This window comes from Arachis hypogaea, chromosome 14, assembly GCF_003086295.3.
Source record: "Arachis hypogaea cultivar Tifrunner chromosome 14, arahy.Tifrunner.gnm2.J5K5, whole genome shotgun sequence".
Classification (NCBI taxonomy): domain Eukaryota; kingdom Viridiplantae; phylum Streptophyta; class Magnoliopsida; order Fabales; family Fabaceae; genus Arachis; species Arachis hypogaea.
The window spans coordinates 106,718,429-106,732,537 of record NC_092049.1 but is presented as its reverse complement, the minus strand read 5'-3'; the positions used below and the strand labels follow the sequence as shown (position 1 = coordinate 106,732,537).

Here is a 14,109-nt window from a genome sequence, read left to right as displayed (position 1 = left end):
TCGTGTTATTCTTCAAGGGCAAGTGAGGATGCAAAGGAGCGTACTGGAACTCACTACTGCCTTAACCGAGGTAGTGAATATAATAGCTTCCCGACATCTGAGTACTCAAAGTACTCCCATGGCTGCATGTGGAGAATCAAAAGAAGAACGTAGCATGAAGGAGACCCTAGAAACTTCGGTGGACAATGACGAACATGGCTTTGTATTGAAACAAGTGGAGGAAGCCATAATAGTTGCAGAGGAAGACATGGTTGAAGATTTAGGAGATGCAGAACCTCCATAGGAAAGTCAAGTTATCAAGCCTCCTTCAAAGACATTTGAAATTGATGTTGAAGAGGGTGTACAACCTCCAAGGCATATCATGGCTAAAGACTTTGAAGAGGTTGATCAAGAGATGGAGATTAAAGAAGAAGAAGAAGCTTGCAAAGAGGTGGAAGTTGTCAAGGAAGAACTCAAGGGAGTAGAGCTTGATATCACTTTTCCAAAGTTGCTGGAAACCTCTCTACCTAAGTTGCCATCATCCTTCACAATATTCAAGTGGGTAAAATTCATATCTCTTAGCTTTCTAATTCCACTTGAATATGGGCTACTGGAGACGGATGGTCAACTTAGAGCTCTTTGTGGCATTAAGAGTAAAAGGAAGATGGTTTGTGGTTGGAGTTGTCAAGCAAGGTTCAACATGGTTGTGTGCTCAAAGTTTAAATGCAAGGCTTGGTGTAAAGATCAACTGAATGGGTCTAGGAAGCTGTTTGGATGTCTCAGTGAGAATTTCAATTACCTGCCACCCGAATAGAATCATGATGATCAACAAGAAGACGAGTGCAAAAGCAAGGTTTGAGACCCCGGAATTCAGCCTAGCAATCAACACTCTTGGGGCCTTGTCACTTGCTTTAATCTGCTTGAAGACTTTCTACGCCTAGTTTGGGATCTCGAAGGCCATTGGAATCACAAGCATTGGTGGAGATTCCTGGATGAGTTCAAGCACAAGCCACCATAACAGGGAGCTCACCAAATGTCCAACTTAAGGACTTTAACTAAAAGTGCTAGGTGGGAGACAACCCACCATGGTATGATCGTTCCTTTCTCATTTTTTTATTTAGTTTTATTTGTTTTCGAGTTTTATTTTATTTTATTGTATTGAACCTGGATTTTTGCATAATATTCATATTAGCATTGCATTCTGCATTTTTCATGCATATAAAAAAAAGAAAGCACGCACGCGACGCGGCAGCGTCACTGACGCGTCTGCGTCGCCAGTGCATTGGGAAGAAAAGAAAATTGAATAGAGAGTCACGCGAGAGCGTGGCTGGAGGCATGCCTTTGGCACAAATTTATCCACGCGACCGCATCGCTGACGTGTCCACGTCATGTGGGAAAAATGCCTCCCACGCGCCCGCGTCACCCACGCGAACGCGTGGCTCTGTCAAATCGACGTAAAGGGGTGTTTGGCAGCAAGTTAGGCTGGAATGGGGCTGGAACGGTGCTGGAAGCGCAAGCCTTACCACGCGAACACGTGCTCCACGCGTCCGCATCGTTTTCCAAAAATGGCCATCCACGCGATCGCGTCAACCACACGACCGCGTCACCCAAAAATTTGGCAAAAAGAGTTTCAAACAGAGAGTTGCGCGAACGCGAGGCTGCACTCGTGCCAATCGCACAAATCAGGCCACGCGATCGCGTGACACACGCATCCGCGTCACCTGACCTTATCGAGCACCACGCGACCGCGTCACTCACGCGTCCGCGTCGCCTGCGCCGCACAACTCATCCAAATCAGCGCCAATTATCTTCTCTTTTCTTTTCTAATCCTAATTTCTTCTATCTTTTCTTCTTTCTTTCTTACTTTATTTCTTTCACTTCTCATTCCTTTTCACCTTCATTCTATTTTACATAATTTATTTGCATATTTCATTCATTACATTTTAATTTAGTGCATATTTTTCTTTTCTTTTCTAAATTCATTATTTCTCCTTTGGTGTTGATTTTCTTATTTAACTGTTGCATCTTCTCTTGAATTATTTTAGGTGCTTAGTGACTTGTTTTATTCTGGTTAGGTAATATTATTTATATCAATGCCAATCTTTTATACCTGTATTACTTTTACATTGACATGAATTTATATTATCTCTCCTTACCCACACTCTCTTCCCTATTTTTGCAAATTTTTGCACTTTTGATTTGCCATGTACTTCTACTGTTTTCTCATTTGCATGTTGTAGCTACCATGTAATTAAGATCTGGTATGCGAAATTATTACTCAGAGGTTGCAAAATTTGTTGTTCGTTCTCTCCCTGGCAATGGCGCCAACAACTGGTGCACAATACCACGGTCCAAACATAACTTCACAACTTCGCACAACTAACCAGCAAGTGTACTGGGTCGTCCAAGTAATAAACCTTACGTGAGTAAGGGTCGATCCCACGGAGATTGTTGGTATGAAGCAAGCTATGGTCATCTTGTTAATCTCAGTCAGGCGGATATCAAATGGTTATGGAGTTTTCGAATAGTAATAATAAATAAACAGAAAATAAAGATAGAAATACTTATGTAATTCATTAGTGAGAATTTTAGATAAGCGTATAGAGATGCTTTCGTTCCTCTGAATCTCTGCTTTCCCGCTGTCTTCATCCAATCAGTCTTACTCCTTTCCATGGCAAGCTTTCTGTAAGGGCATCACCATTGTCAATGGCTACATCCCATCCTCTCTGTGAAAATGGTCCAAATGCTCTGTCACGGCATGGCTAATCATCTAGAGGTTCTCGATCATACTGGAATATGATTTACTATCCTTTTGCGTCTGTCACTACGCCCAGCACTCGCGAGTTTGAAGTTCGTCACAGCCATCCCTTCCCAGATCCTACTCGGAATACCACAGACAAGGTTTAGACTTTCCGGATCTCAGGAATGGCCATCCATGGGTTCTAACTTATACCACGAAGATATTAATAACTCGGACTCGGTCCCCTGTATTAGATATCTAAGAGATAATCATTCTAGCTTGGTTACATGTAGAACGGAAGTGTTTGTCAGGCACGCGTTCATAAGTGAGAATGATGATGAGCGTCACATGATCATCACATTCATCATGTTCTTGGGTGCGAATGGATATCTTAGAAGCGGAATAAGTTGAATTGAATAGAAAATAGTAGTACTTTGCATTAAATCATGAGGAACAACAGAGCTCTACACCTTAATCTATGGAGTGCAGAAACTCTACCGTTTGAAAATACATAAGTGAAAAGTTCAGGCATGGCCGAATGGCCAGCCCCCATGATCTAAGAACTAGATGTCCCAAGAGGATCCGAAGAAGTAAATACAATAGTAAAAAGTCTTATTTATACTAAACTAGTTACTAGGATTTCCAGAAGTAAGTAATTGATGCATAAATCCACTTCCGGGGCCCACTTGGTGTGTGCTTGGGCTGAGCTTGAAGTTTACACGTGCAGAGGCTTCTTTTGGAGTTGAACGCCAAGTTGTAACGTGTTTTTGGCGTTCAACTCTGGTTCGTGACATGTTTCTGGCGTTTAACTCCAGACTGCAGCGTAGAACTTGCGTTTAACGCCCTTTTACATCGTCTAAACTCGGCCAAAGTATGGACTATTATATATTGCTGGAAAGCCCTAGATGTCTACTTTCCAATGCAATTGGAAGCGCGCCATTTTGAGTACTGTAGCTCCAGAAAATCCACTTTGAGTGTAGGGAGGTCAGAATCCAACAGCATCAGCAGTCCTTCTTCAACCTCTGATTCTGATTTTTGCTCGAGTCCCTCAATTTCAGCCAGAAAATACCTGAAATCACAGAAAAATACAAAAACTCATAGTAAAGTCCAGAAATGTGAATTTAACATAAAAACTAATAAAAACATCCCTAAAAGTAACTAGATCCTACTAAAAACATACTAAAAACAATGCCAAAAAGCATATAAATTATCCGCTCATCACAACACCAAACTTAAATTGTTGCTTGTCCCCAAGCAACTGAAAATCAAATAGGATAAAAAGAAGAAAATATACTATAAATTCCAAACTATCAATGAAACATAGCTCCAATCAGATGAGCGGGACTTGTAGCTTTTTGCCTCTTGAATAGTTTTGGCATCTCACTTTATCCATTGATGTTCAGAATGATTGACATCTATAGGAACTCAGAGTTCAGATAGTGTTAGTGATTCTCCTAGTTCAGTATGTTGATTCTTGAACACAGCTACTTTATGAGTCTAGGCCGTGGCCCTAAGCACTTTGTTTTCCAGTATTACCACCAGATACATAAATGCCACAGACACATAATTGGGTGAACCTTTTCAGATTGTGACTCAGCTTTGCTAAAGTCCCCAATTAGAGGTGTCCAGGGTTCTTAAGCACACTCTTTTTTTTTTTTACTTTGGACCTTGACTTTAACCGCTCAGTCTCAAGTTTTCACTTGACACCTTCACGCCACAAGCACATGGTTAGAGACAGCTTGGTTTAGCCACTTAGGCCAGGATTTTATTCCTTTAGGCCCTCCTATCCATTGATGCTCAAAGCCTTGGGATCCTTTTTATTTACCCTTGCCTCTTGGTTTTAAGGGTTATTGGCTTTTTGCTCTTGCCTTTTGGTTTTAAGAGCTTTTGGCTTTTTCTGCTTGCTTTTTCTTTTTCTATATTTTTTTTCGCTATTTTTATTTTTTTCTATTTTTTTCTGCAAGCTTTTGTATTCACTGCTTTTTCTTGCTTCAAGAATCATTTTTATGATTTTTCAGATTATCAAATAACATGTCTCCTTGTCATCATTCTTTCAAGAGCCAACATATTTAACATTCTTAAACAACAACTTCAAAAGATATATGCACTGTTCAAGCATTCATTCAGAAAATAAAAAGTATTGTCACCACATCAATATAATTAAACTAAGTTCAAGGATAAATTTGAAACTCATGTACTTCTTATTCTTTTGAATTAAAACATTTTTCATTTAAGAGAGATGATGGATTCATAGGACATTCATAACTTTAAGACAAAGTTACTAAATACTAATGATCATGTAATAAAGACACAAACACAGATAAATACTTAACATAGAGAAAACGAAAAACAGAGAATGTAAGAACAAGGAATGAGTCCACCTTAGTGATGGTGGCGTTTCCTTCTTGAGGAACCAATGATGTCCTTGAGCTCTTCTATGTCTCTTTCTTGTCTTTGTTGCTCCTCCCTCATTGCTCTTTGATCTTCTCTAATTTTATGGAGTATGATGGAGTGCACTTGATGTTCCACCCTTAGTTGCTCCCTATAATTGTGTGGAGAAAAATGTATCCCCTGAGGTATCTCAGGGATCTCTTGATTTGTAGTCAAATGTTCTACCACTGAGCTATAGACCCTTGAGATGAATCTCTCCATCTCCTATGACTCGGAGGTGAAAGCTTTTGTCTTCTCTTTTCTCTTTCTAGAGGTTTCTCTAGCCTTAGGTGCCATCAATGGTTATGGAAAAATAAAAAGCTTTATGCTTTTACCACACCAAACTTAGAATATTGCTCGCCCTCGAGCAAGAGAAGAAAGAATAGATGAAGAAGAAGAAGAAATGGAGGAGAGGGAGAGAGAGATGTGTTTCGGCCAAGAAGAGGAGGAGGGGTTGTGTTGTGTGAAATTGAAGAAGAATGGAGGGGTTTATATAGTGAAGGGAGAGGGGTTAGGTTCGGCCATTTAGGGTGGGTTTGGGTGGGAAAGTGATTTTGAATTTTGAAGGTAGGTGGGGTGTATGAAGTAGGTTTATGGGGAAGAGTGGGTGGATGTGAGTGGTGAATAGGTAATAGGGAAGAGAGCTTGAGGTGATTAGTGAAGGGTTTTGGGAAAGGGTGTTTATTGGGAAGAGAGGATGAACATTGAGAAGAGGGAAGAGTATGAGTAGAGGTAGGTGGGGATCCTCTGGGGTCCACAGATGCTGAGATGATCCTGTGGGGTCCACAGATCCTGAGGTGTCAAGGAATTACATCCCTGCACCAATTAGGCATGTAAAATGCCTTTGCATGCAATTCTGGCGTTTAAACGCCGAATTGATGTTTGTTCTGGGCGTTCAGCGCCCAGATGCAGCATGTTTCTGGCGTTGAACGCCAGTTCTATGCTTGTTTCTGGCGTTCAGCGCCAGCTTTCCTTAGTGTGCATTCCTGGCGTCTGAATGCCAGGATGCTGCTTGTTTTGGGCGTTCAACGCCAGATCCATGCTCTGTTCTGGCGTTGAACGCCATCCAGATGCTCCTTACTGGCGTTTAAACGCCAGTAAGTCCTTCCTCCAGGGTGTGATTTTTCTTCTGCTGTTTTTGATTCTGTTTTTAATTTTTGCATTTATTTTGTGACTCCACAAGATCATGAACCTAATAAAACATGAAAGAACAATGAAAATAAAAATAAAATTAGATAAATAAAAATTGGGTTGCCTCCCAACAAGCGCTTCTTTAATGTCAATAGCTTGACAGTGGGCTCTCATGGAGCCTCACAGATGTTCAGAGCATTGTTGAGACTCCCCAACACCAAGCTTAGAGTTTGGATATGGGAGTTCAACACCAAACTTAGAGTTTGGTTGTGGCCTCCCAACACCAAACTTAGAGTTTGACTGTGGGGGCTCTGGTTGACTCTGTTTTGAGAGAAGCTTACTGTGCCTCTTTTCCCTGTTTACAGAAGGATGTCTTTGAGTTTTAAACTCAAGGGAGTCCTCATTCGATTGAAGGACTAGTTCACCTCTGTTAACATCAATCACAGCTCTTGCTGTGGCTAGGAAGGGTCTTCCAAGGATGATGGATTCATCCTCATCCTTTCCAGTATCTAGGATTATGAAATCAGCAAGGATGTAAAAGCCTTCAACCTTTACTAATATGTCCTCTACTTGTCCATAAGCCTGTCTTCTGGAATTGTCTGCCATCTCTAATAATATTTTAGCAGCTTGTACCTCAAAGATTCCAAGTTTCTCCATTACAGAGAGTGGCATGAGGTTTATTCCTGACCCAAGGTCACATAGAGTCTTCTCAAAGGTTATGGTGCCTATGGTACAAGGTATTAGGAACTTTCCAGGATCCTGTTTCTTCTGAGGCAATCTTAGTTGATCCAATGCATTTAGTTCATTGGTGAACAGGGGAGGTTCATCTCCTCAAGTCTCATTACCAAATAAATTGGTATTCAGCTTCATGATTGCACTAAGGAACTTGGCAACTTGCTCTTCAGTAACATCTTCATTTTCTTCAGAAGAAGAATACTCTTCAGAGCTCATGAATGGCATAAGGAGGTTCAATGGAATCTCTATGGTCTCTAGATGAGTTTCAGATTCATTTGGTTTCTCAGAGGGAAACTCCTTATTGATCACTGGACGTCCCAGGAGGTATTCCTCCTTGGGATTCATGTCCTCCTCCTCTCTTGTGGGTTTGGCCATGATGGTCAATTCAATGGCCTTGCACTCTGCTTTTGGATTTTCTTCTGTATTGCTTGGGATAGCACTAGGAGGGGTTTCAGTGATCTTCTTACTCAGCTGGCCCACTTGTGCCTCCAAATTTCTAATGGAGGACCTTGTTTCATTCATGAAACTCAGAGTGACCTTAGATAGATCAGAGACTAAGTTTGCTAAATTAGAGGTACTTTGTTCAGAGTTCTCTGTTTGTTGCTGAGTGGATGATGGAAAAGGCTTGCTATTGCTAAACCTGTTTCTTCCACCATTATTAAAGCCTTGTTGAGGCTTTTGTTGATCCTTCCATGAGAAATTTGGGTGATTTCTCCATGAGAGATTATAAGTGTTTTCATAGGGTTCACCCATGTAATTCGCCTCTGCTATTGCAGGGTTTTCAGGATCATAAGCTTCTTCTTCAAAAGATGCCTCTTGAGTACTGTTGGATGCAGCTTGCATTCCATTCAGACTCTGAGAAATCATATTGACTTGTTGAGTCAATATTTTGTTCTGAGCCAATATGGCATTCAGAGTATCAATTTCAAGAACTCCCTTCTTCTGAGGCGTCCCATTACTCACAGGATTCCTCTCAGAAGTGTACATAAACTGGTTATTAGCAACCATGTCAATGAGTTCTTGAGCTTCTACAGGCGTTTTCTTTAGGTGAATGGATCCACCTGCAGAAGTATCCAATGACATCTTAGCTAATTCAGACAGACCATCATAGAATATATCCAGGATGGTCCATTCTGAAAGCATGTCAGAAGGACACTTTTTGGTCAGTTCCTTGTATCTCTCCCAAGCTTCATAGAGGGATTCACCTTCTTTCTGTCTGAAGGTTTGAACATCCACTCTAAGCTTACTCAGCTTTTGAGGAGGAAAGAACTTTGCTAAGAAAGCCTTGACCAGCTTATCCCAAGAGTTCAGGCTATCCTTAGGTTGAGAGTCCAACCATATTCTAGCTCTGTCTCTTACAGCAAAAGGGAAAAACATGAGCCTGTAGACTTCAAGATCTACTCCATTAGTCTTAACAGTATCACATATCTGTAAGAATTCAGTTAAGCACTGAAAAGGATCTTCAGATGGAAGTCCATGAAACTTGCAGTTTTGTTGCATCAGAGAAACTAGTTGAGGCTTAAGCTCAAAATTGTTTGCTCCAATGGTAGGGATGGAGATGCTTCTTCCATGTAAATTGGAATTAGGTGCAGTAAAGTCACCAAGCATCCTCCTTGCATTATTATTATTTTCGGCTGCCATCTCCTCTTGCTGTTCAAAAATTCCTGTAAGGTTGTCTCTGGATTGTTGTATTTTAGCTTTTCTTAGTTTCTTCTTCAGAGTCCTTTCAGGTTCAGGGTCTGCTTTAACAAGAATATTCTTGTCCTTGCTCCTGCTCATATGAAAAAGAAGGGAACAGAAAAATAATAATAGGGATCCTTTTTACCACAGTATAGAGGTTCCCTTGTTGTGAGTAGAAGAAAAGAAGAGTAGAAGAGAAAAGAAAGGAGAATCCAAACAGAAGGGTGAGGAGAGCAGAGATATGAGATGAAGAGAAGTGTTAGTAAGTTATTAAATAAATAGAAGAAGATGAGGGAGAGGGAAATTTCGAAAATAAATTTTGAAAAAGGGTTAATGATTTTCGAAAATTAAGATAAAATTAAAATTAAAATTAAAAATTGAAACAATTAATTAATTAAAAAGAATTTTTTTGAAAAAGAGGGAGGTATTTTCGAAAATTAGAGAGGGATAGTTAGTTAGGTAGTTTTGAAAGAGATAAGAAACAAACAAAAAGTTAATTAGTTAGTTGAAACAAATTTTGAAAATCAATTTTTAAAAGAGAAGAAGTTAGAAAAGATATTTGAAAAAGATAAGATAAAAGATATTTTTGAAAAGATATGATTGAAATTAGTTTTGAAAAAGATTTAATTTTTAAAATCACAATTAATGACTTGATTCACAAGAAATCACAAGATACGATTCTAGAACTTAAAGTTTGAATCTTTCTTAACAAGTAAGTAACAAACTTGAAATTTTTGAATCAAAACATTAATTGTTGATGATATTTTCGAAAATATGATGTAAAATTAAGAAAAAGATTTTAAAAAAAATATTTTTAAAATTTTCGAAAATAAATAAGAAAAATGAAAAAGATTTGATTTTTGAAAAAGATTTTGAAAAAGATAAGATTTTTAAATTGAAAATTTGATTTGACTCATAAGAAACAGTTGAATTTTAAAAATTTTTGAAAAAGTCAATCCAAATTTTCGAAATTTATGAGAGAAAAAAGGAAAGATAATTTTTTTTTATTTTTGAATTTTTAATGATGAAAGAGAAAAACAAAAAAAATTGACTCACAACATGAAAATTATGAATCAAAACACATGATGCATGCAAGAACACTATGAATGTCAAGATGAACACCAAGAACACTTTGAATGTCAAGATGAACATCAAGAACTTATTTTTGAAAAATTTTTGACGCAAAGAAAACATGCAAGATACCAAACTTAGAAATCTTTAATGCTTGGACTCTAACAAACAAAAAATGCATATGAAAAACAAGAAAAGAAACAAAACAAGAAAATATGAAAATCAAACAAGGAGAATGGCCAAGAACAACTTGAAGATCATGAAGAATACCATGAATGCATGAATTTCGAAAAAATGCAAAGAATTTTTAGAAAAAATGTAATTGACACCAAACTTGAAATTGACTCAAGACTTAAACAAGAGACACAAAATATTTTTTTATTTTTATGATTTTATGATTTTTTTGGATTTTTCAAAAATTAATGTGAAAAAGAAAAGAAGAATTCCAAAATCTTTAAGAAGAATTCCAGGAATCTTTCAATATTAGCCCAAAGCTCCAATCAAAGGGTTGGACATGGCTTAATAGCCAGTCAGCTTTAGGATGGAATTACATGCATTGTGGTGATTAGTTGAAGACCAATCCCAAAGCAGTTTGAATATGGCTTTACAGCCAGATAGGATTCAACATGTTACCATGAAACTCTAGAATTCATTCTTGAAAATTTTGAAGCCATAGAATAATTAAAATTTTTTTTTTCGAAAATAATTTTTTTGAAAAACGAAAATAAAGAAAAATTTTTGAAAGAATTTTGAAAGCTTTTTTGAAAAGAAAATAAAAAGAGAATCACCTAATTTGAGCAACAAGATGAACCGTCAGTTGTCCAAACTCGAACAATCCCCGGCAACGGCGCCAAAAACTTGGTAGGCGAAATTGTTACTCAGAGGTTGTAAAATTTGTTGTTCGTTCTCTCCCTGGCAATGGTGCCAACAACTGGTGCACAATACCACGGTCCAAACATAACTTCACAACTTCGCACAACTAACCAGCAAGTGCACTGGGTCGTCCAAGTAATAAACCTTACGTGAGTAAGGGTCGATCCCACGGAGATTGTTGGTATGAAGCAAGCTATGGTCATCTTGTTAATCTCAGTCAGGCGGATATCAAATGGTTATGGAGTTTTCAAATAGTAATAATAAATAAACAGAAAATAAAGATAGAAATACTTATGTAATTAATTGGTGAGAATTTCAGATAAGCGTATAGAGATGCTTTCGTTCCTCTGAATCTCTGCTTTCCCGCTGTCTTCATCCAATCAGTCTTACTCCTTTCCATGGCAAGCTTTCTGTAAGGGCATCACCATTGTCAATGGTTACATCCCATCCTCTCTGTGAAAATGGTCCAAATACTCTGTCACGGCATGGCTAATCATCTGGAGGTTCTCAATCATACTGGAATAGGATTTAATATCCTTTTGCGTCTGTCACTACGCCCAGCACTCGCGAGTTTGAAGTTCGTCACAGCCATCCCTTCCCAGATCCTACTCGGAATACCACAGACAAGATTTAGACTTTCTGGATCTCAGGAATGGCCATCCATGGGTTCTAACTTATACCACGAAGATACTAATAACTCAGACTCGGTCCCCTGTATTAGATATCTAAGAGATACTCGTTCTAGCTTGGTTGCATGTAGAACGGAAGTGTTTGTCAGGCACGCGTTCATAAGTGAGAATGATGATGAGCGTCACATAATCATCACATTCATCATGTTCTTGGGTGCGAATGGATATCTTAGAAGCGGAATAAGTTGAATTGAATAGAAAATAGTAGTACTTTGCATTAAATCATGAGGAACAGCAGAGCTCCACACCTTAATCTATGGAGTGCAGAAACTCTACTGTTTGAAAATACATAAGTGAAAGGTTCAGGCATGGCCGAATGGCCAGCCCCCATGATCTAAGAACTAGATGTCCCAAGAGGATCCGAAGAAGTATATACAATAGTAAAAAGTCCTATTTATACTAAACTAGTTACTAGGGTTTACAGAAGTAAGTAATTGATGCATAAATCCACTTCCGGGGCCCACTTGATGTGTGCTTGGGCTGATCTTGAAGTTTACACGTGCAGAGGCTTCTTTTGGAGTTGAACGCCAAGTTGTAACGTGTTTTTGGCGTTCAACTCTGGTTCGTGACGTGTTTCTTGCGTTTAACTCCAGACTGCAGCGTAGAACTGGCGTTCAATGCCCTTTTGCGTCGTCTAAACTCGGCCAAAGTATGGACTATTATATGATGCTGGAAAGCCCTGGATGTCTACTTTCCAAAGCAATTAAAAGCGCGCCATTTTAAGTTCTGTAGCTCCAGAAAATCCACTTTGAGTTCAGGGAGGTCAGAATCCAACAGCATCAGCAGTCCTTCTTCAACCTCTGATTCTGATTTTTGCTCGAGTCCCTCAATTTCAGCCAGAAAATACCTGAAATCACAGAAAAACACACAAACTCATAGTAAAGTCCAGAAATGTGAATTTAACATAAAAACTAATAAAAACATCCCTAAAAGTAACTAGATCCTACTAAAAACATACTAAAAATAATGCCAAAAAGCGTATAAATTATCCGCTCATCAAGACCCTCATTATCTGGCATTAACCCAATCATATTTTATTTTATCTTTATTTCTGGGTTACTGTTCTTCTTTTTCTCTTCTTTCAGGCTAGCCACCGAAGACAGAAAAAGGGAGAAACTTCTATAAGGGGAGACAAACAAGTCCATCTGCACAATCCTTGAAGAAAAGCATCAGTTGGAACAACCCGTCCACCTGCACATCTCAGCATGCACCGAGGACGGTGCAATCTTTTAAGTGTGGGGAGGTCGATACCGATCTCCATGGGTTAGTTACTCTTCTATCTCAACACCAATGATTTATTTTCCTTGTTAGTTGTTGCATTTACATGTTTGATTGCATATTTGTTTGATTTTGTGCATATTTTACCACTTGGTTGAAGAAATATTTTCTTTTCCAAAAAAACTTTTAGAGCATTTCACTAATTTGAATAAAATTTAATATTACACTTGTTTGAAGAAATATTATACTGGAACATGGTTTAGAACTCGAACACACAAAACCTGTGAGATTTTTTAGCCTATTTGAATTGGTTGCATTTTACCAACCAATATTTTATTTTTAGTGTGTGTTTTTCTCTCTAAAAATTATGATCTTTGTCTTGCTTAATTCTATATTTCCATGGTTTGATGTATGCATACACTTACATGATTGAGGCCTTTGTTTCACTGAGCTTACATACCCATATGACCTTACCCTTTTATTATTCTTTGCAAACCAATGTTGAGCCTATTATACCCCTTTGTTCTTTACTTTAGCACATCATTAACTCTAAGGGAAAGACAATAATGCCCTTAATTTGAATCCTTGGTTAGCTTAGACTAGTGAGAGTGCTTATGATTTAAGTATGGAGAAATTGAATTTGGAAACATTTGGTTTGAGAATTGAGTATGTTAGAATTTTCTGAAAATGTGAAAAGAAATGTTTAGGACATGATTCATGCATCCAATAATTTAATCATATGCATTGAGAAAAATAAAAGAAAAGAAAAGAATATATATATATATATATATATATATATATATATATATATATATATATATATATATATATAAATAAAAAGAGCAATTAAGCAAAAAGGGGACAAAATGCCCCAAAGTAAGTGGTGAAAGCAATGCATATGTACTGTACTTGAAATTAGAATGCATGAATATGTGGAAAACATGGTTAGTGGATAGTTAGATGTGGTATTATGATTACATGGATTGTCTAAAGTTAGGTGGAAAGTTTAAGTTAATTAAGGATTCAAATTTTAGTCCACTTGGCCAAATACAATCCTACCTTGACCCTAACCCCATTACAACCCTTAAAAGACCTCTTGATATGTGTATCTGTGCATTAAATTTATGTCGATTGTTAGATGAAGAGCAAGCCTTAGAAAGCAAGGTTATTAGAGAATTGAGAGAATCGAACCTAAAACACTTGAGTGATTAGAGTGCATACACTCCCAGTGAGGGTTCGATGCTCGATTCTTTGTTCCCGGCTTTCATGAGCTATTTTCTTCTACAAGCATATTTATACTTCATTTTTATGATTTGAATTAGTGAAATCCAGTTTATATTTATTCTTGGAGAACTTATTTACTTTAACCAAGTAGGTAGAAACATTTTACATGTAGTTACATTCATCTAGATAGGTTGCATTTCATACATTCTATCATTCCTCTTCATTCTTTATAGCTTCTCTTGAGCTTAGCATGAGGACATGCTAATATTTAAGTGTGGGGAGGTTGATAAACCACTATTTTATGGTTTATCTTGTACTCAATTGAGTGGATTTTATCAA

General features: G+C 37.9%; 1 non-coding gene across 1 annotated transcript; it reads left to right on the top strand.

Annotated features, from left to right (window-relative positions):
* The first annotated feature begins 8,152 nt into the window (after window positions 1-8,152).
* On the top strand, window positions 8,153-8,260 carry LOC112746388 (small nucleolar RNA R71). The gene has a single exon (XR_003174274.1). It is a non-coding gene; the product is annotated as a small nucleolar RNA R71 (small nucleolar RNA).
* Window positions 8,261-14,109: the final 5,849 nt, after the last annotated feature.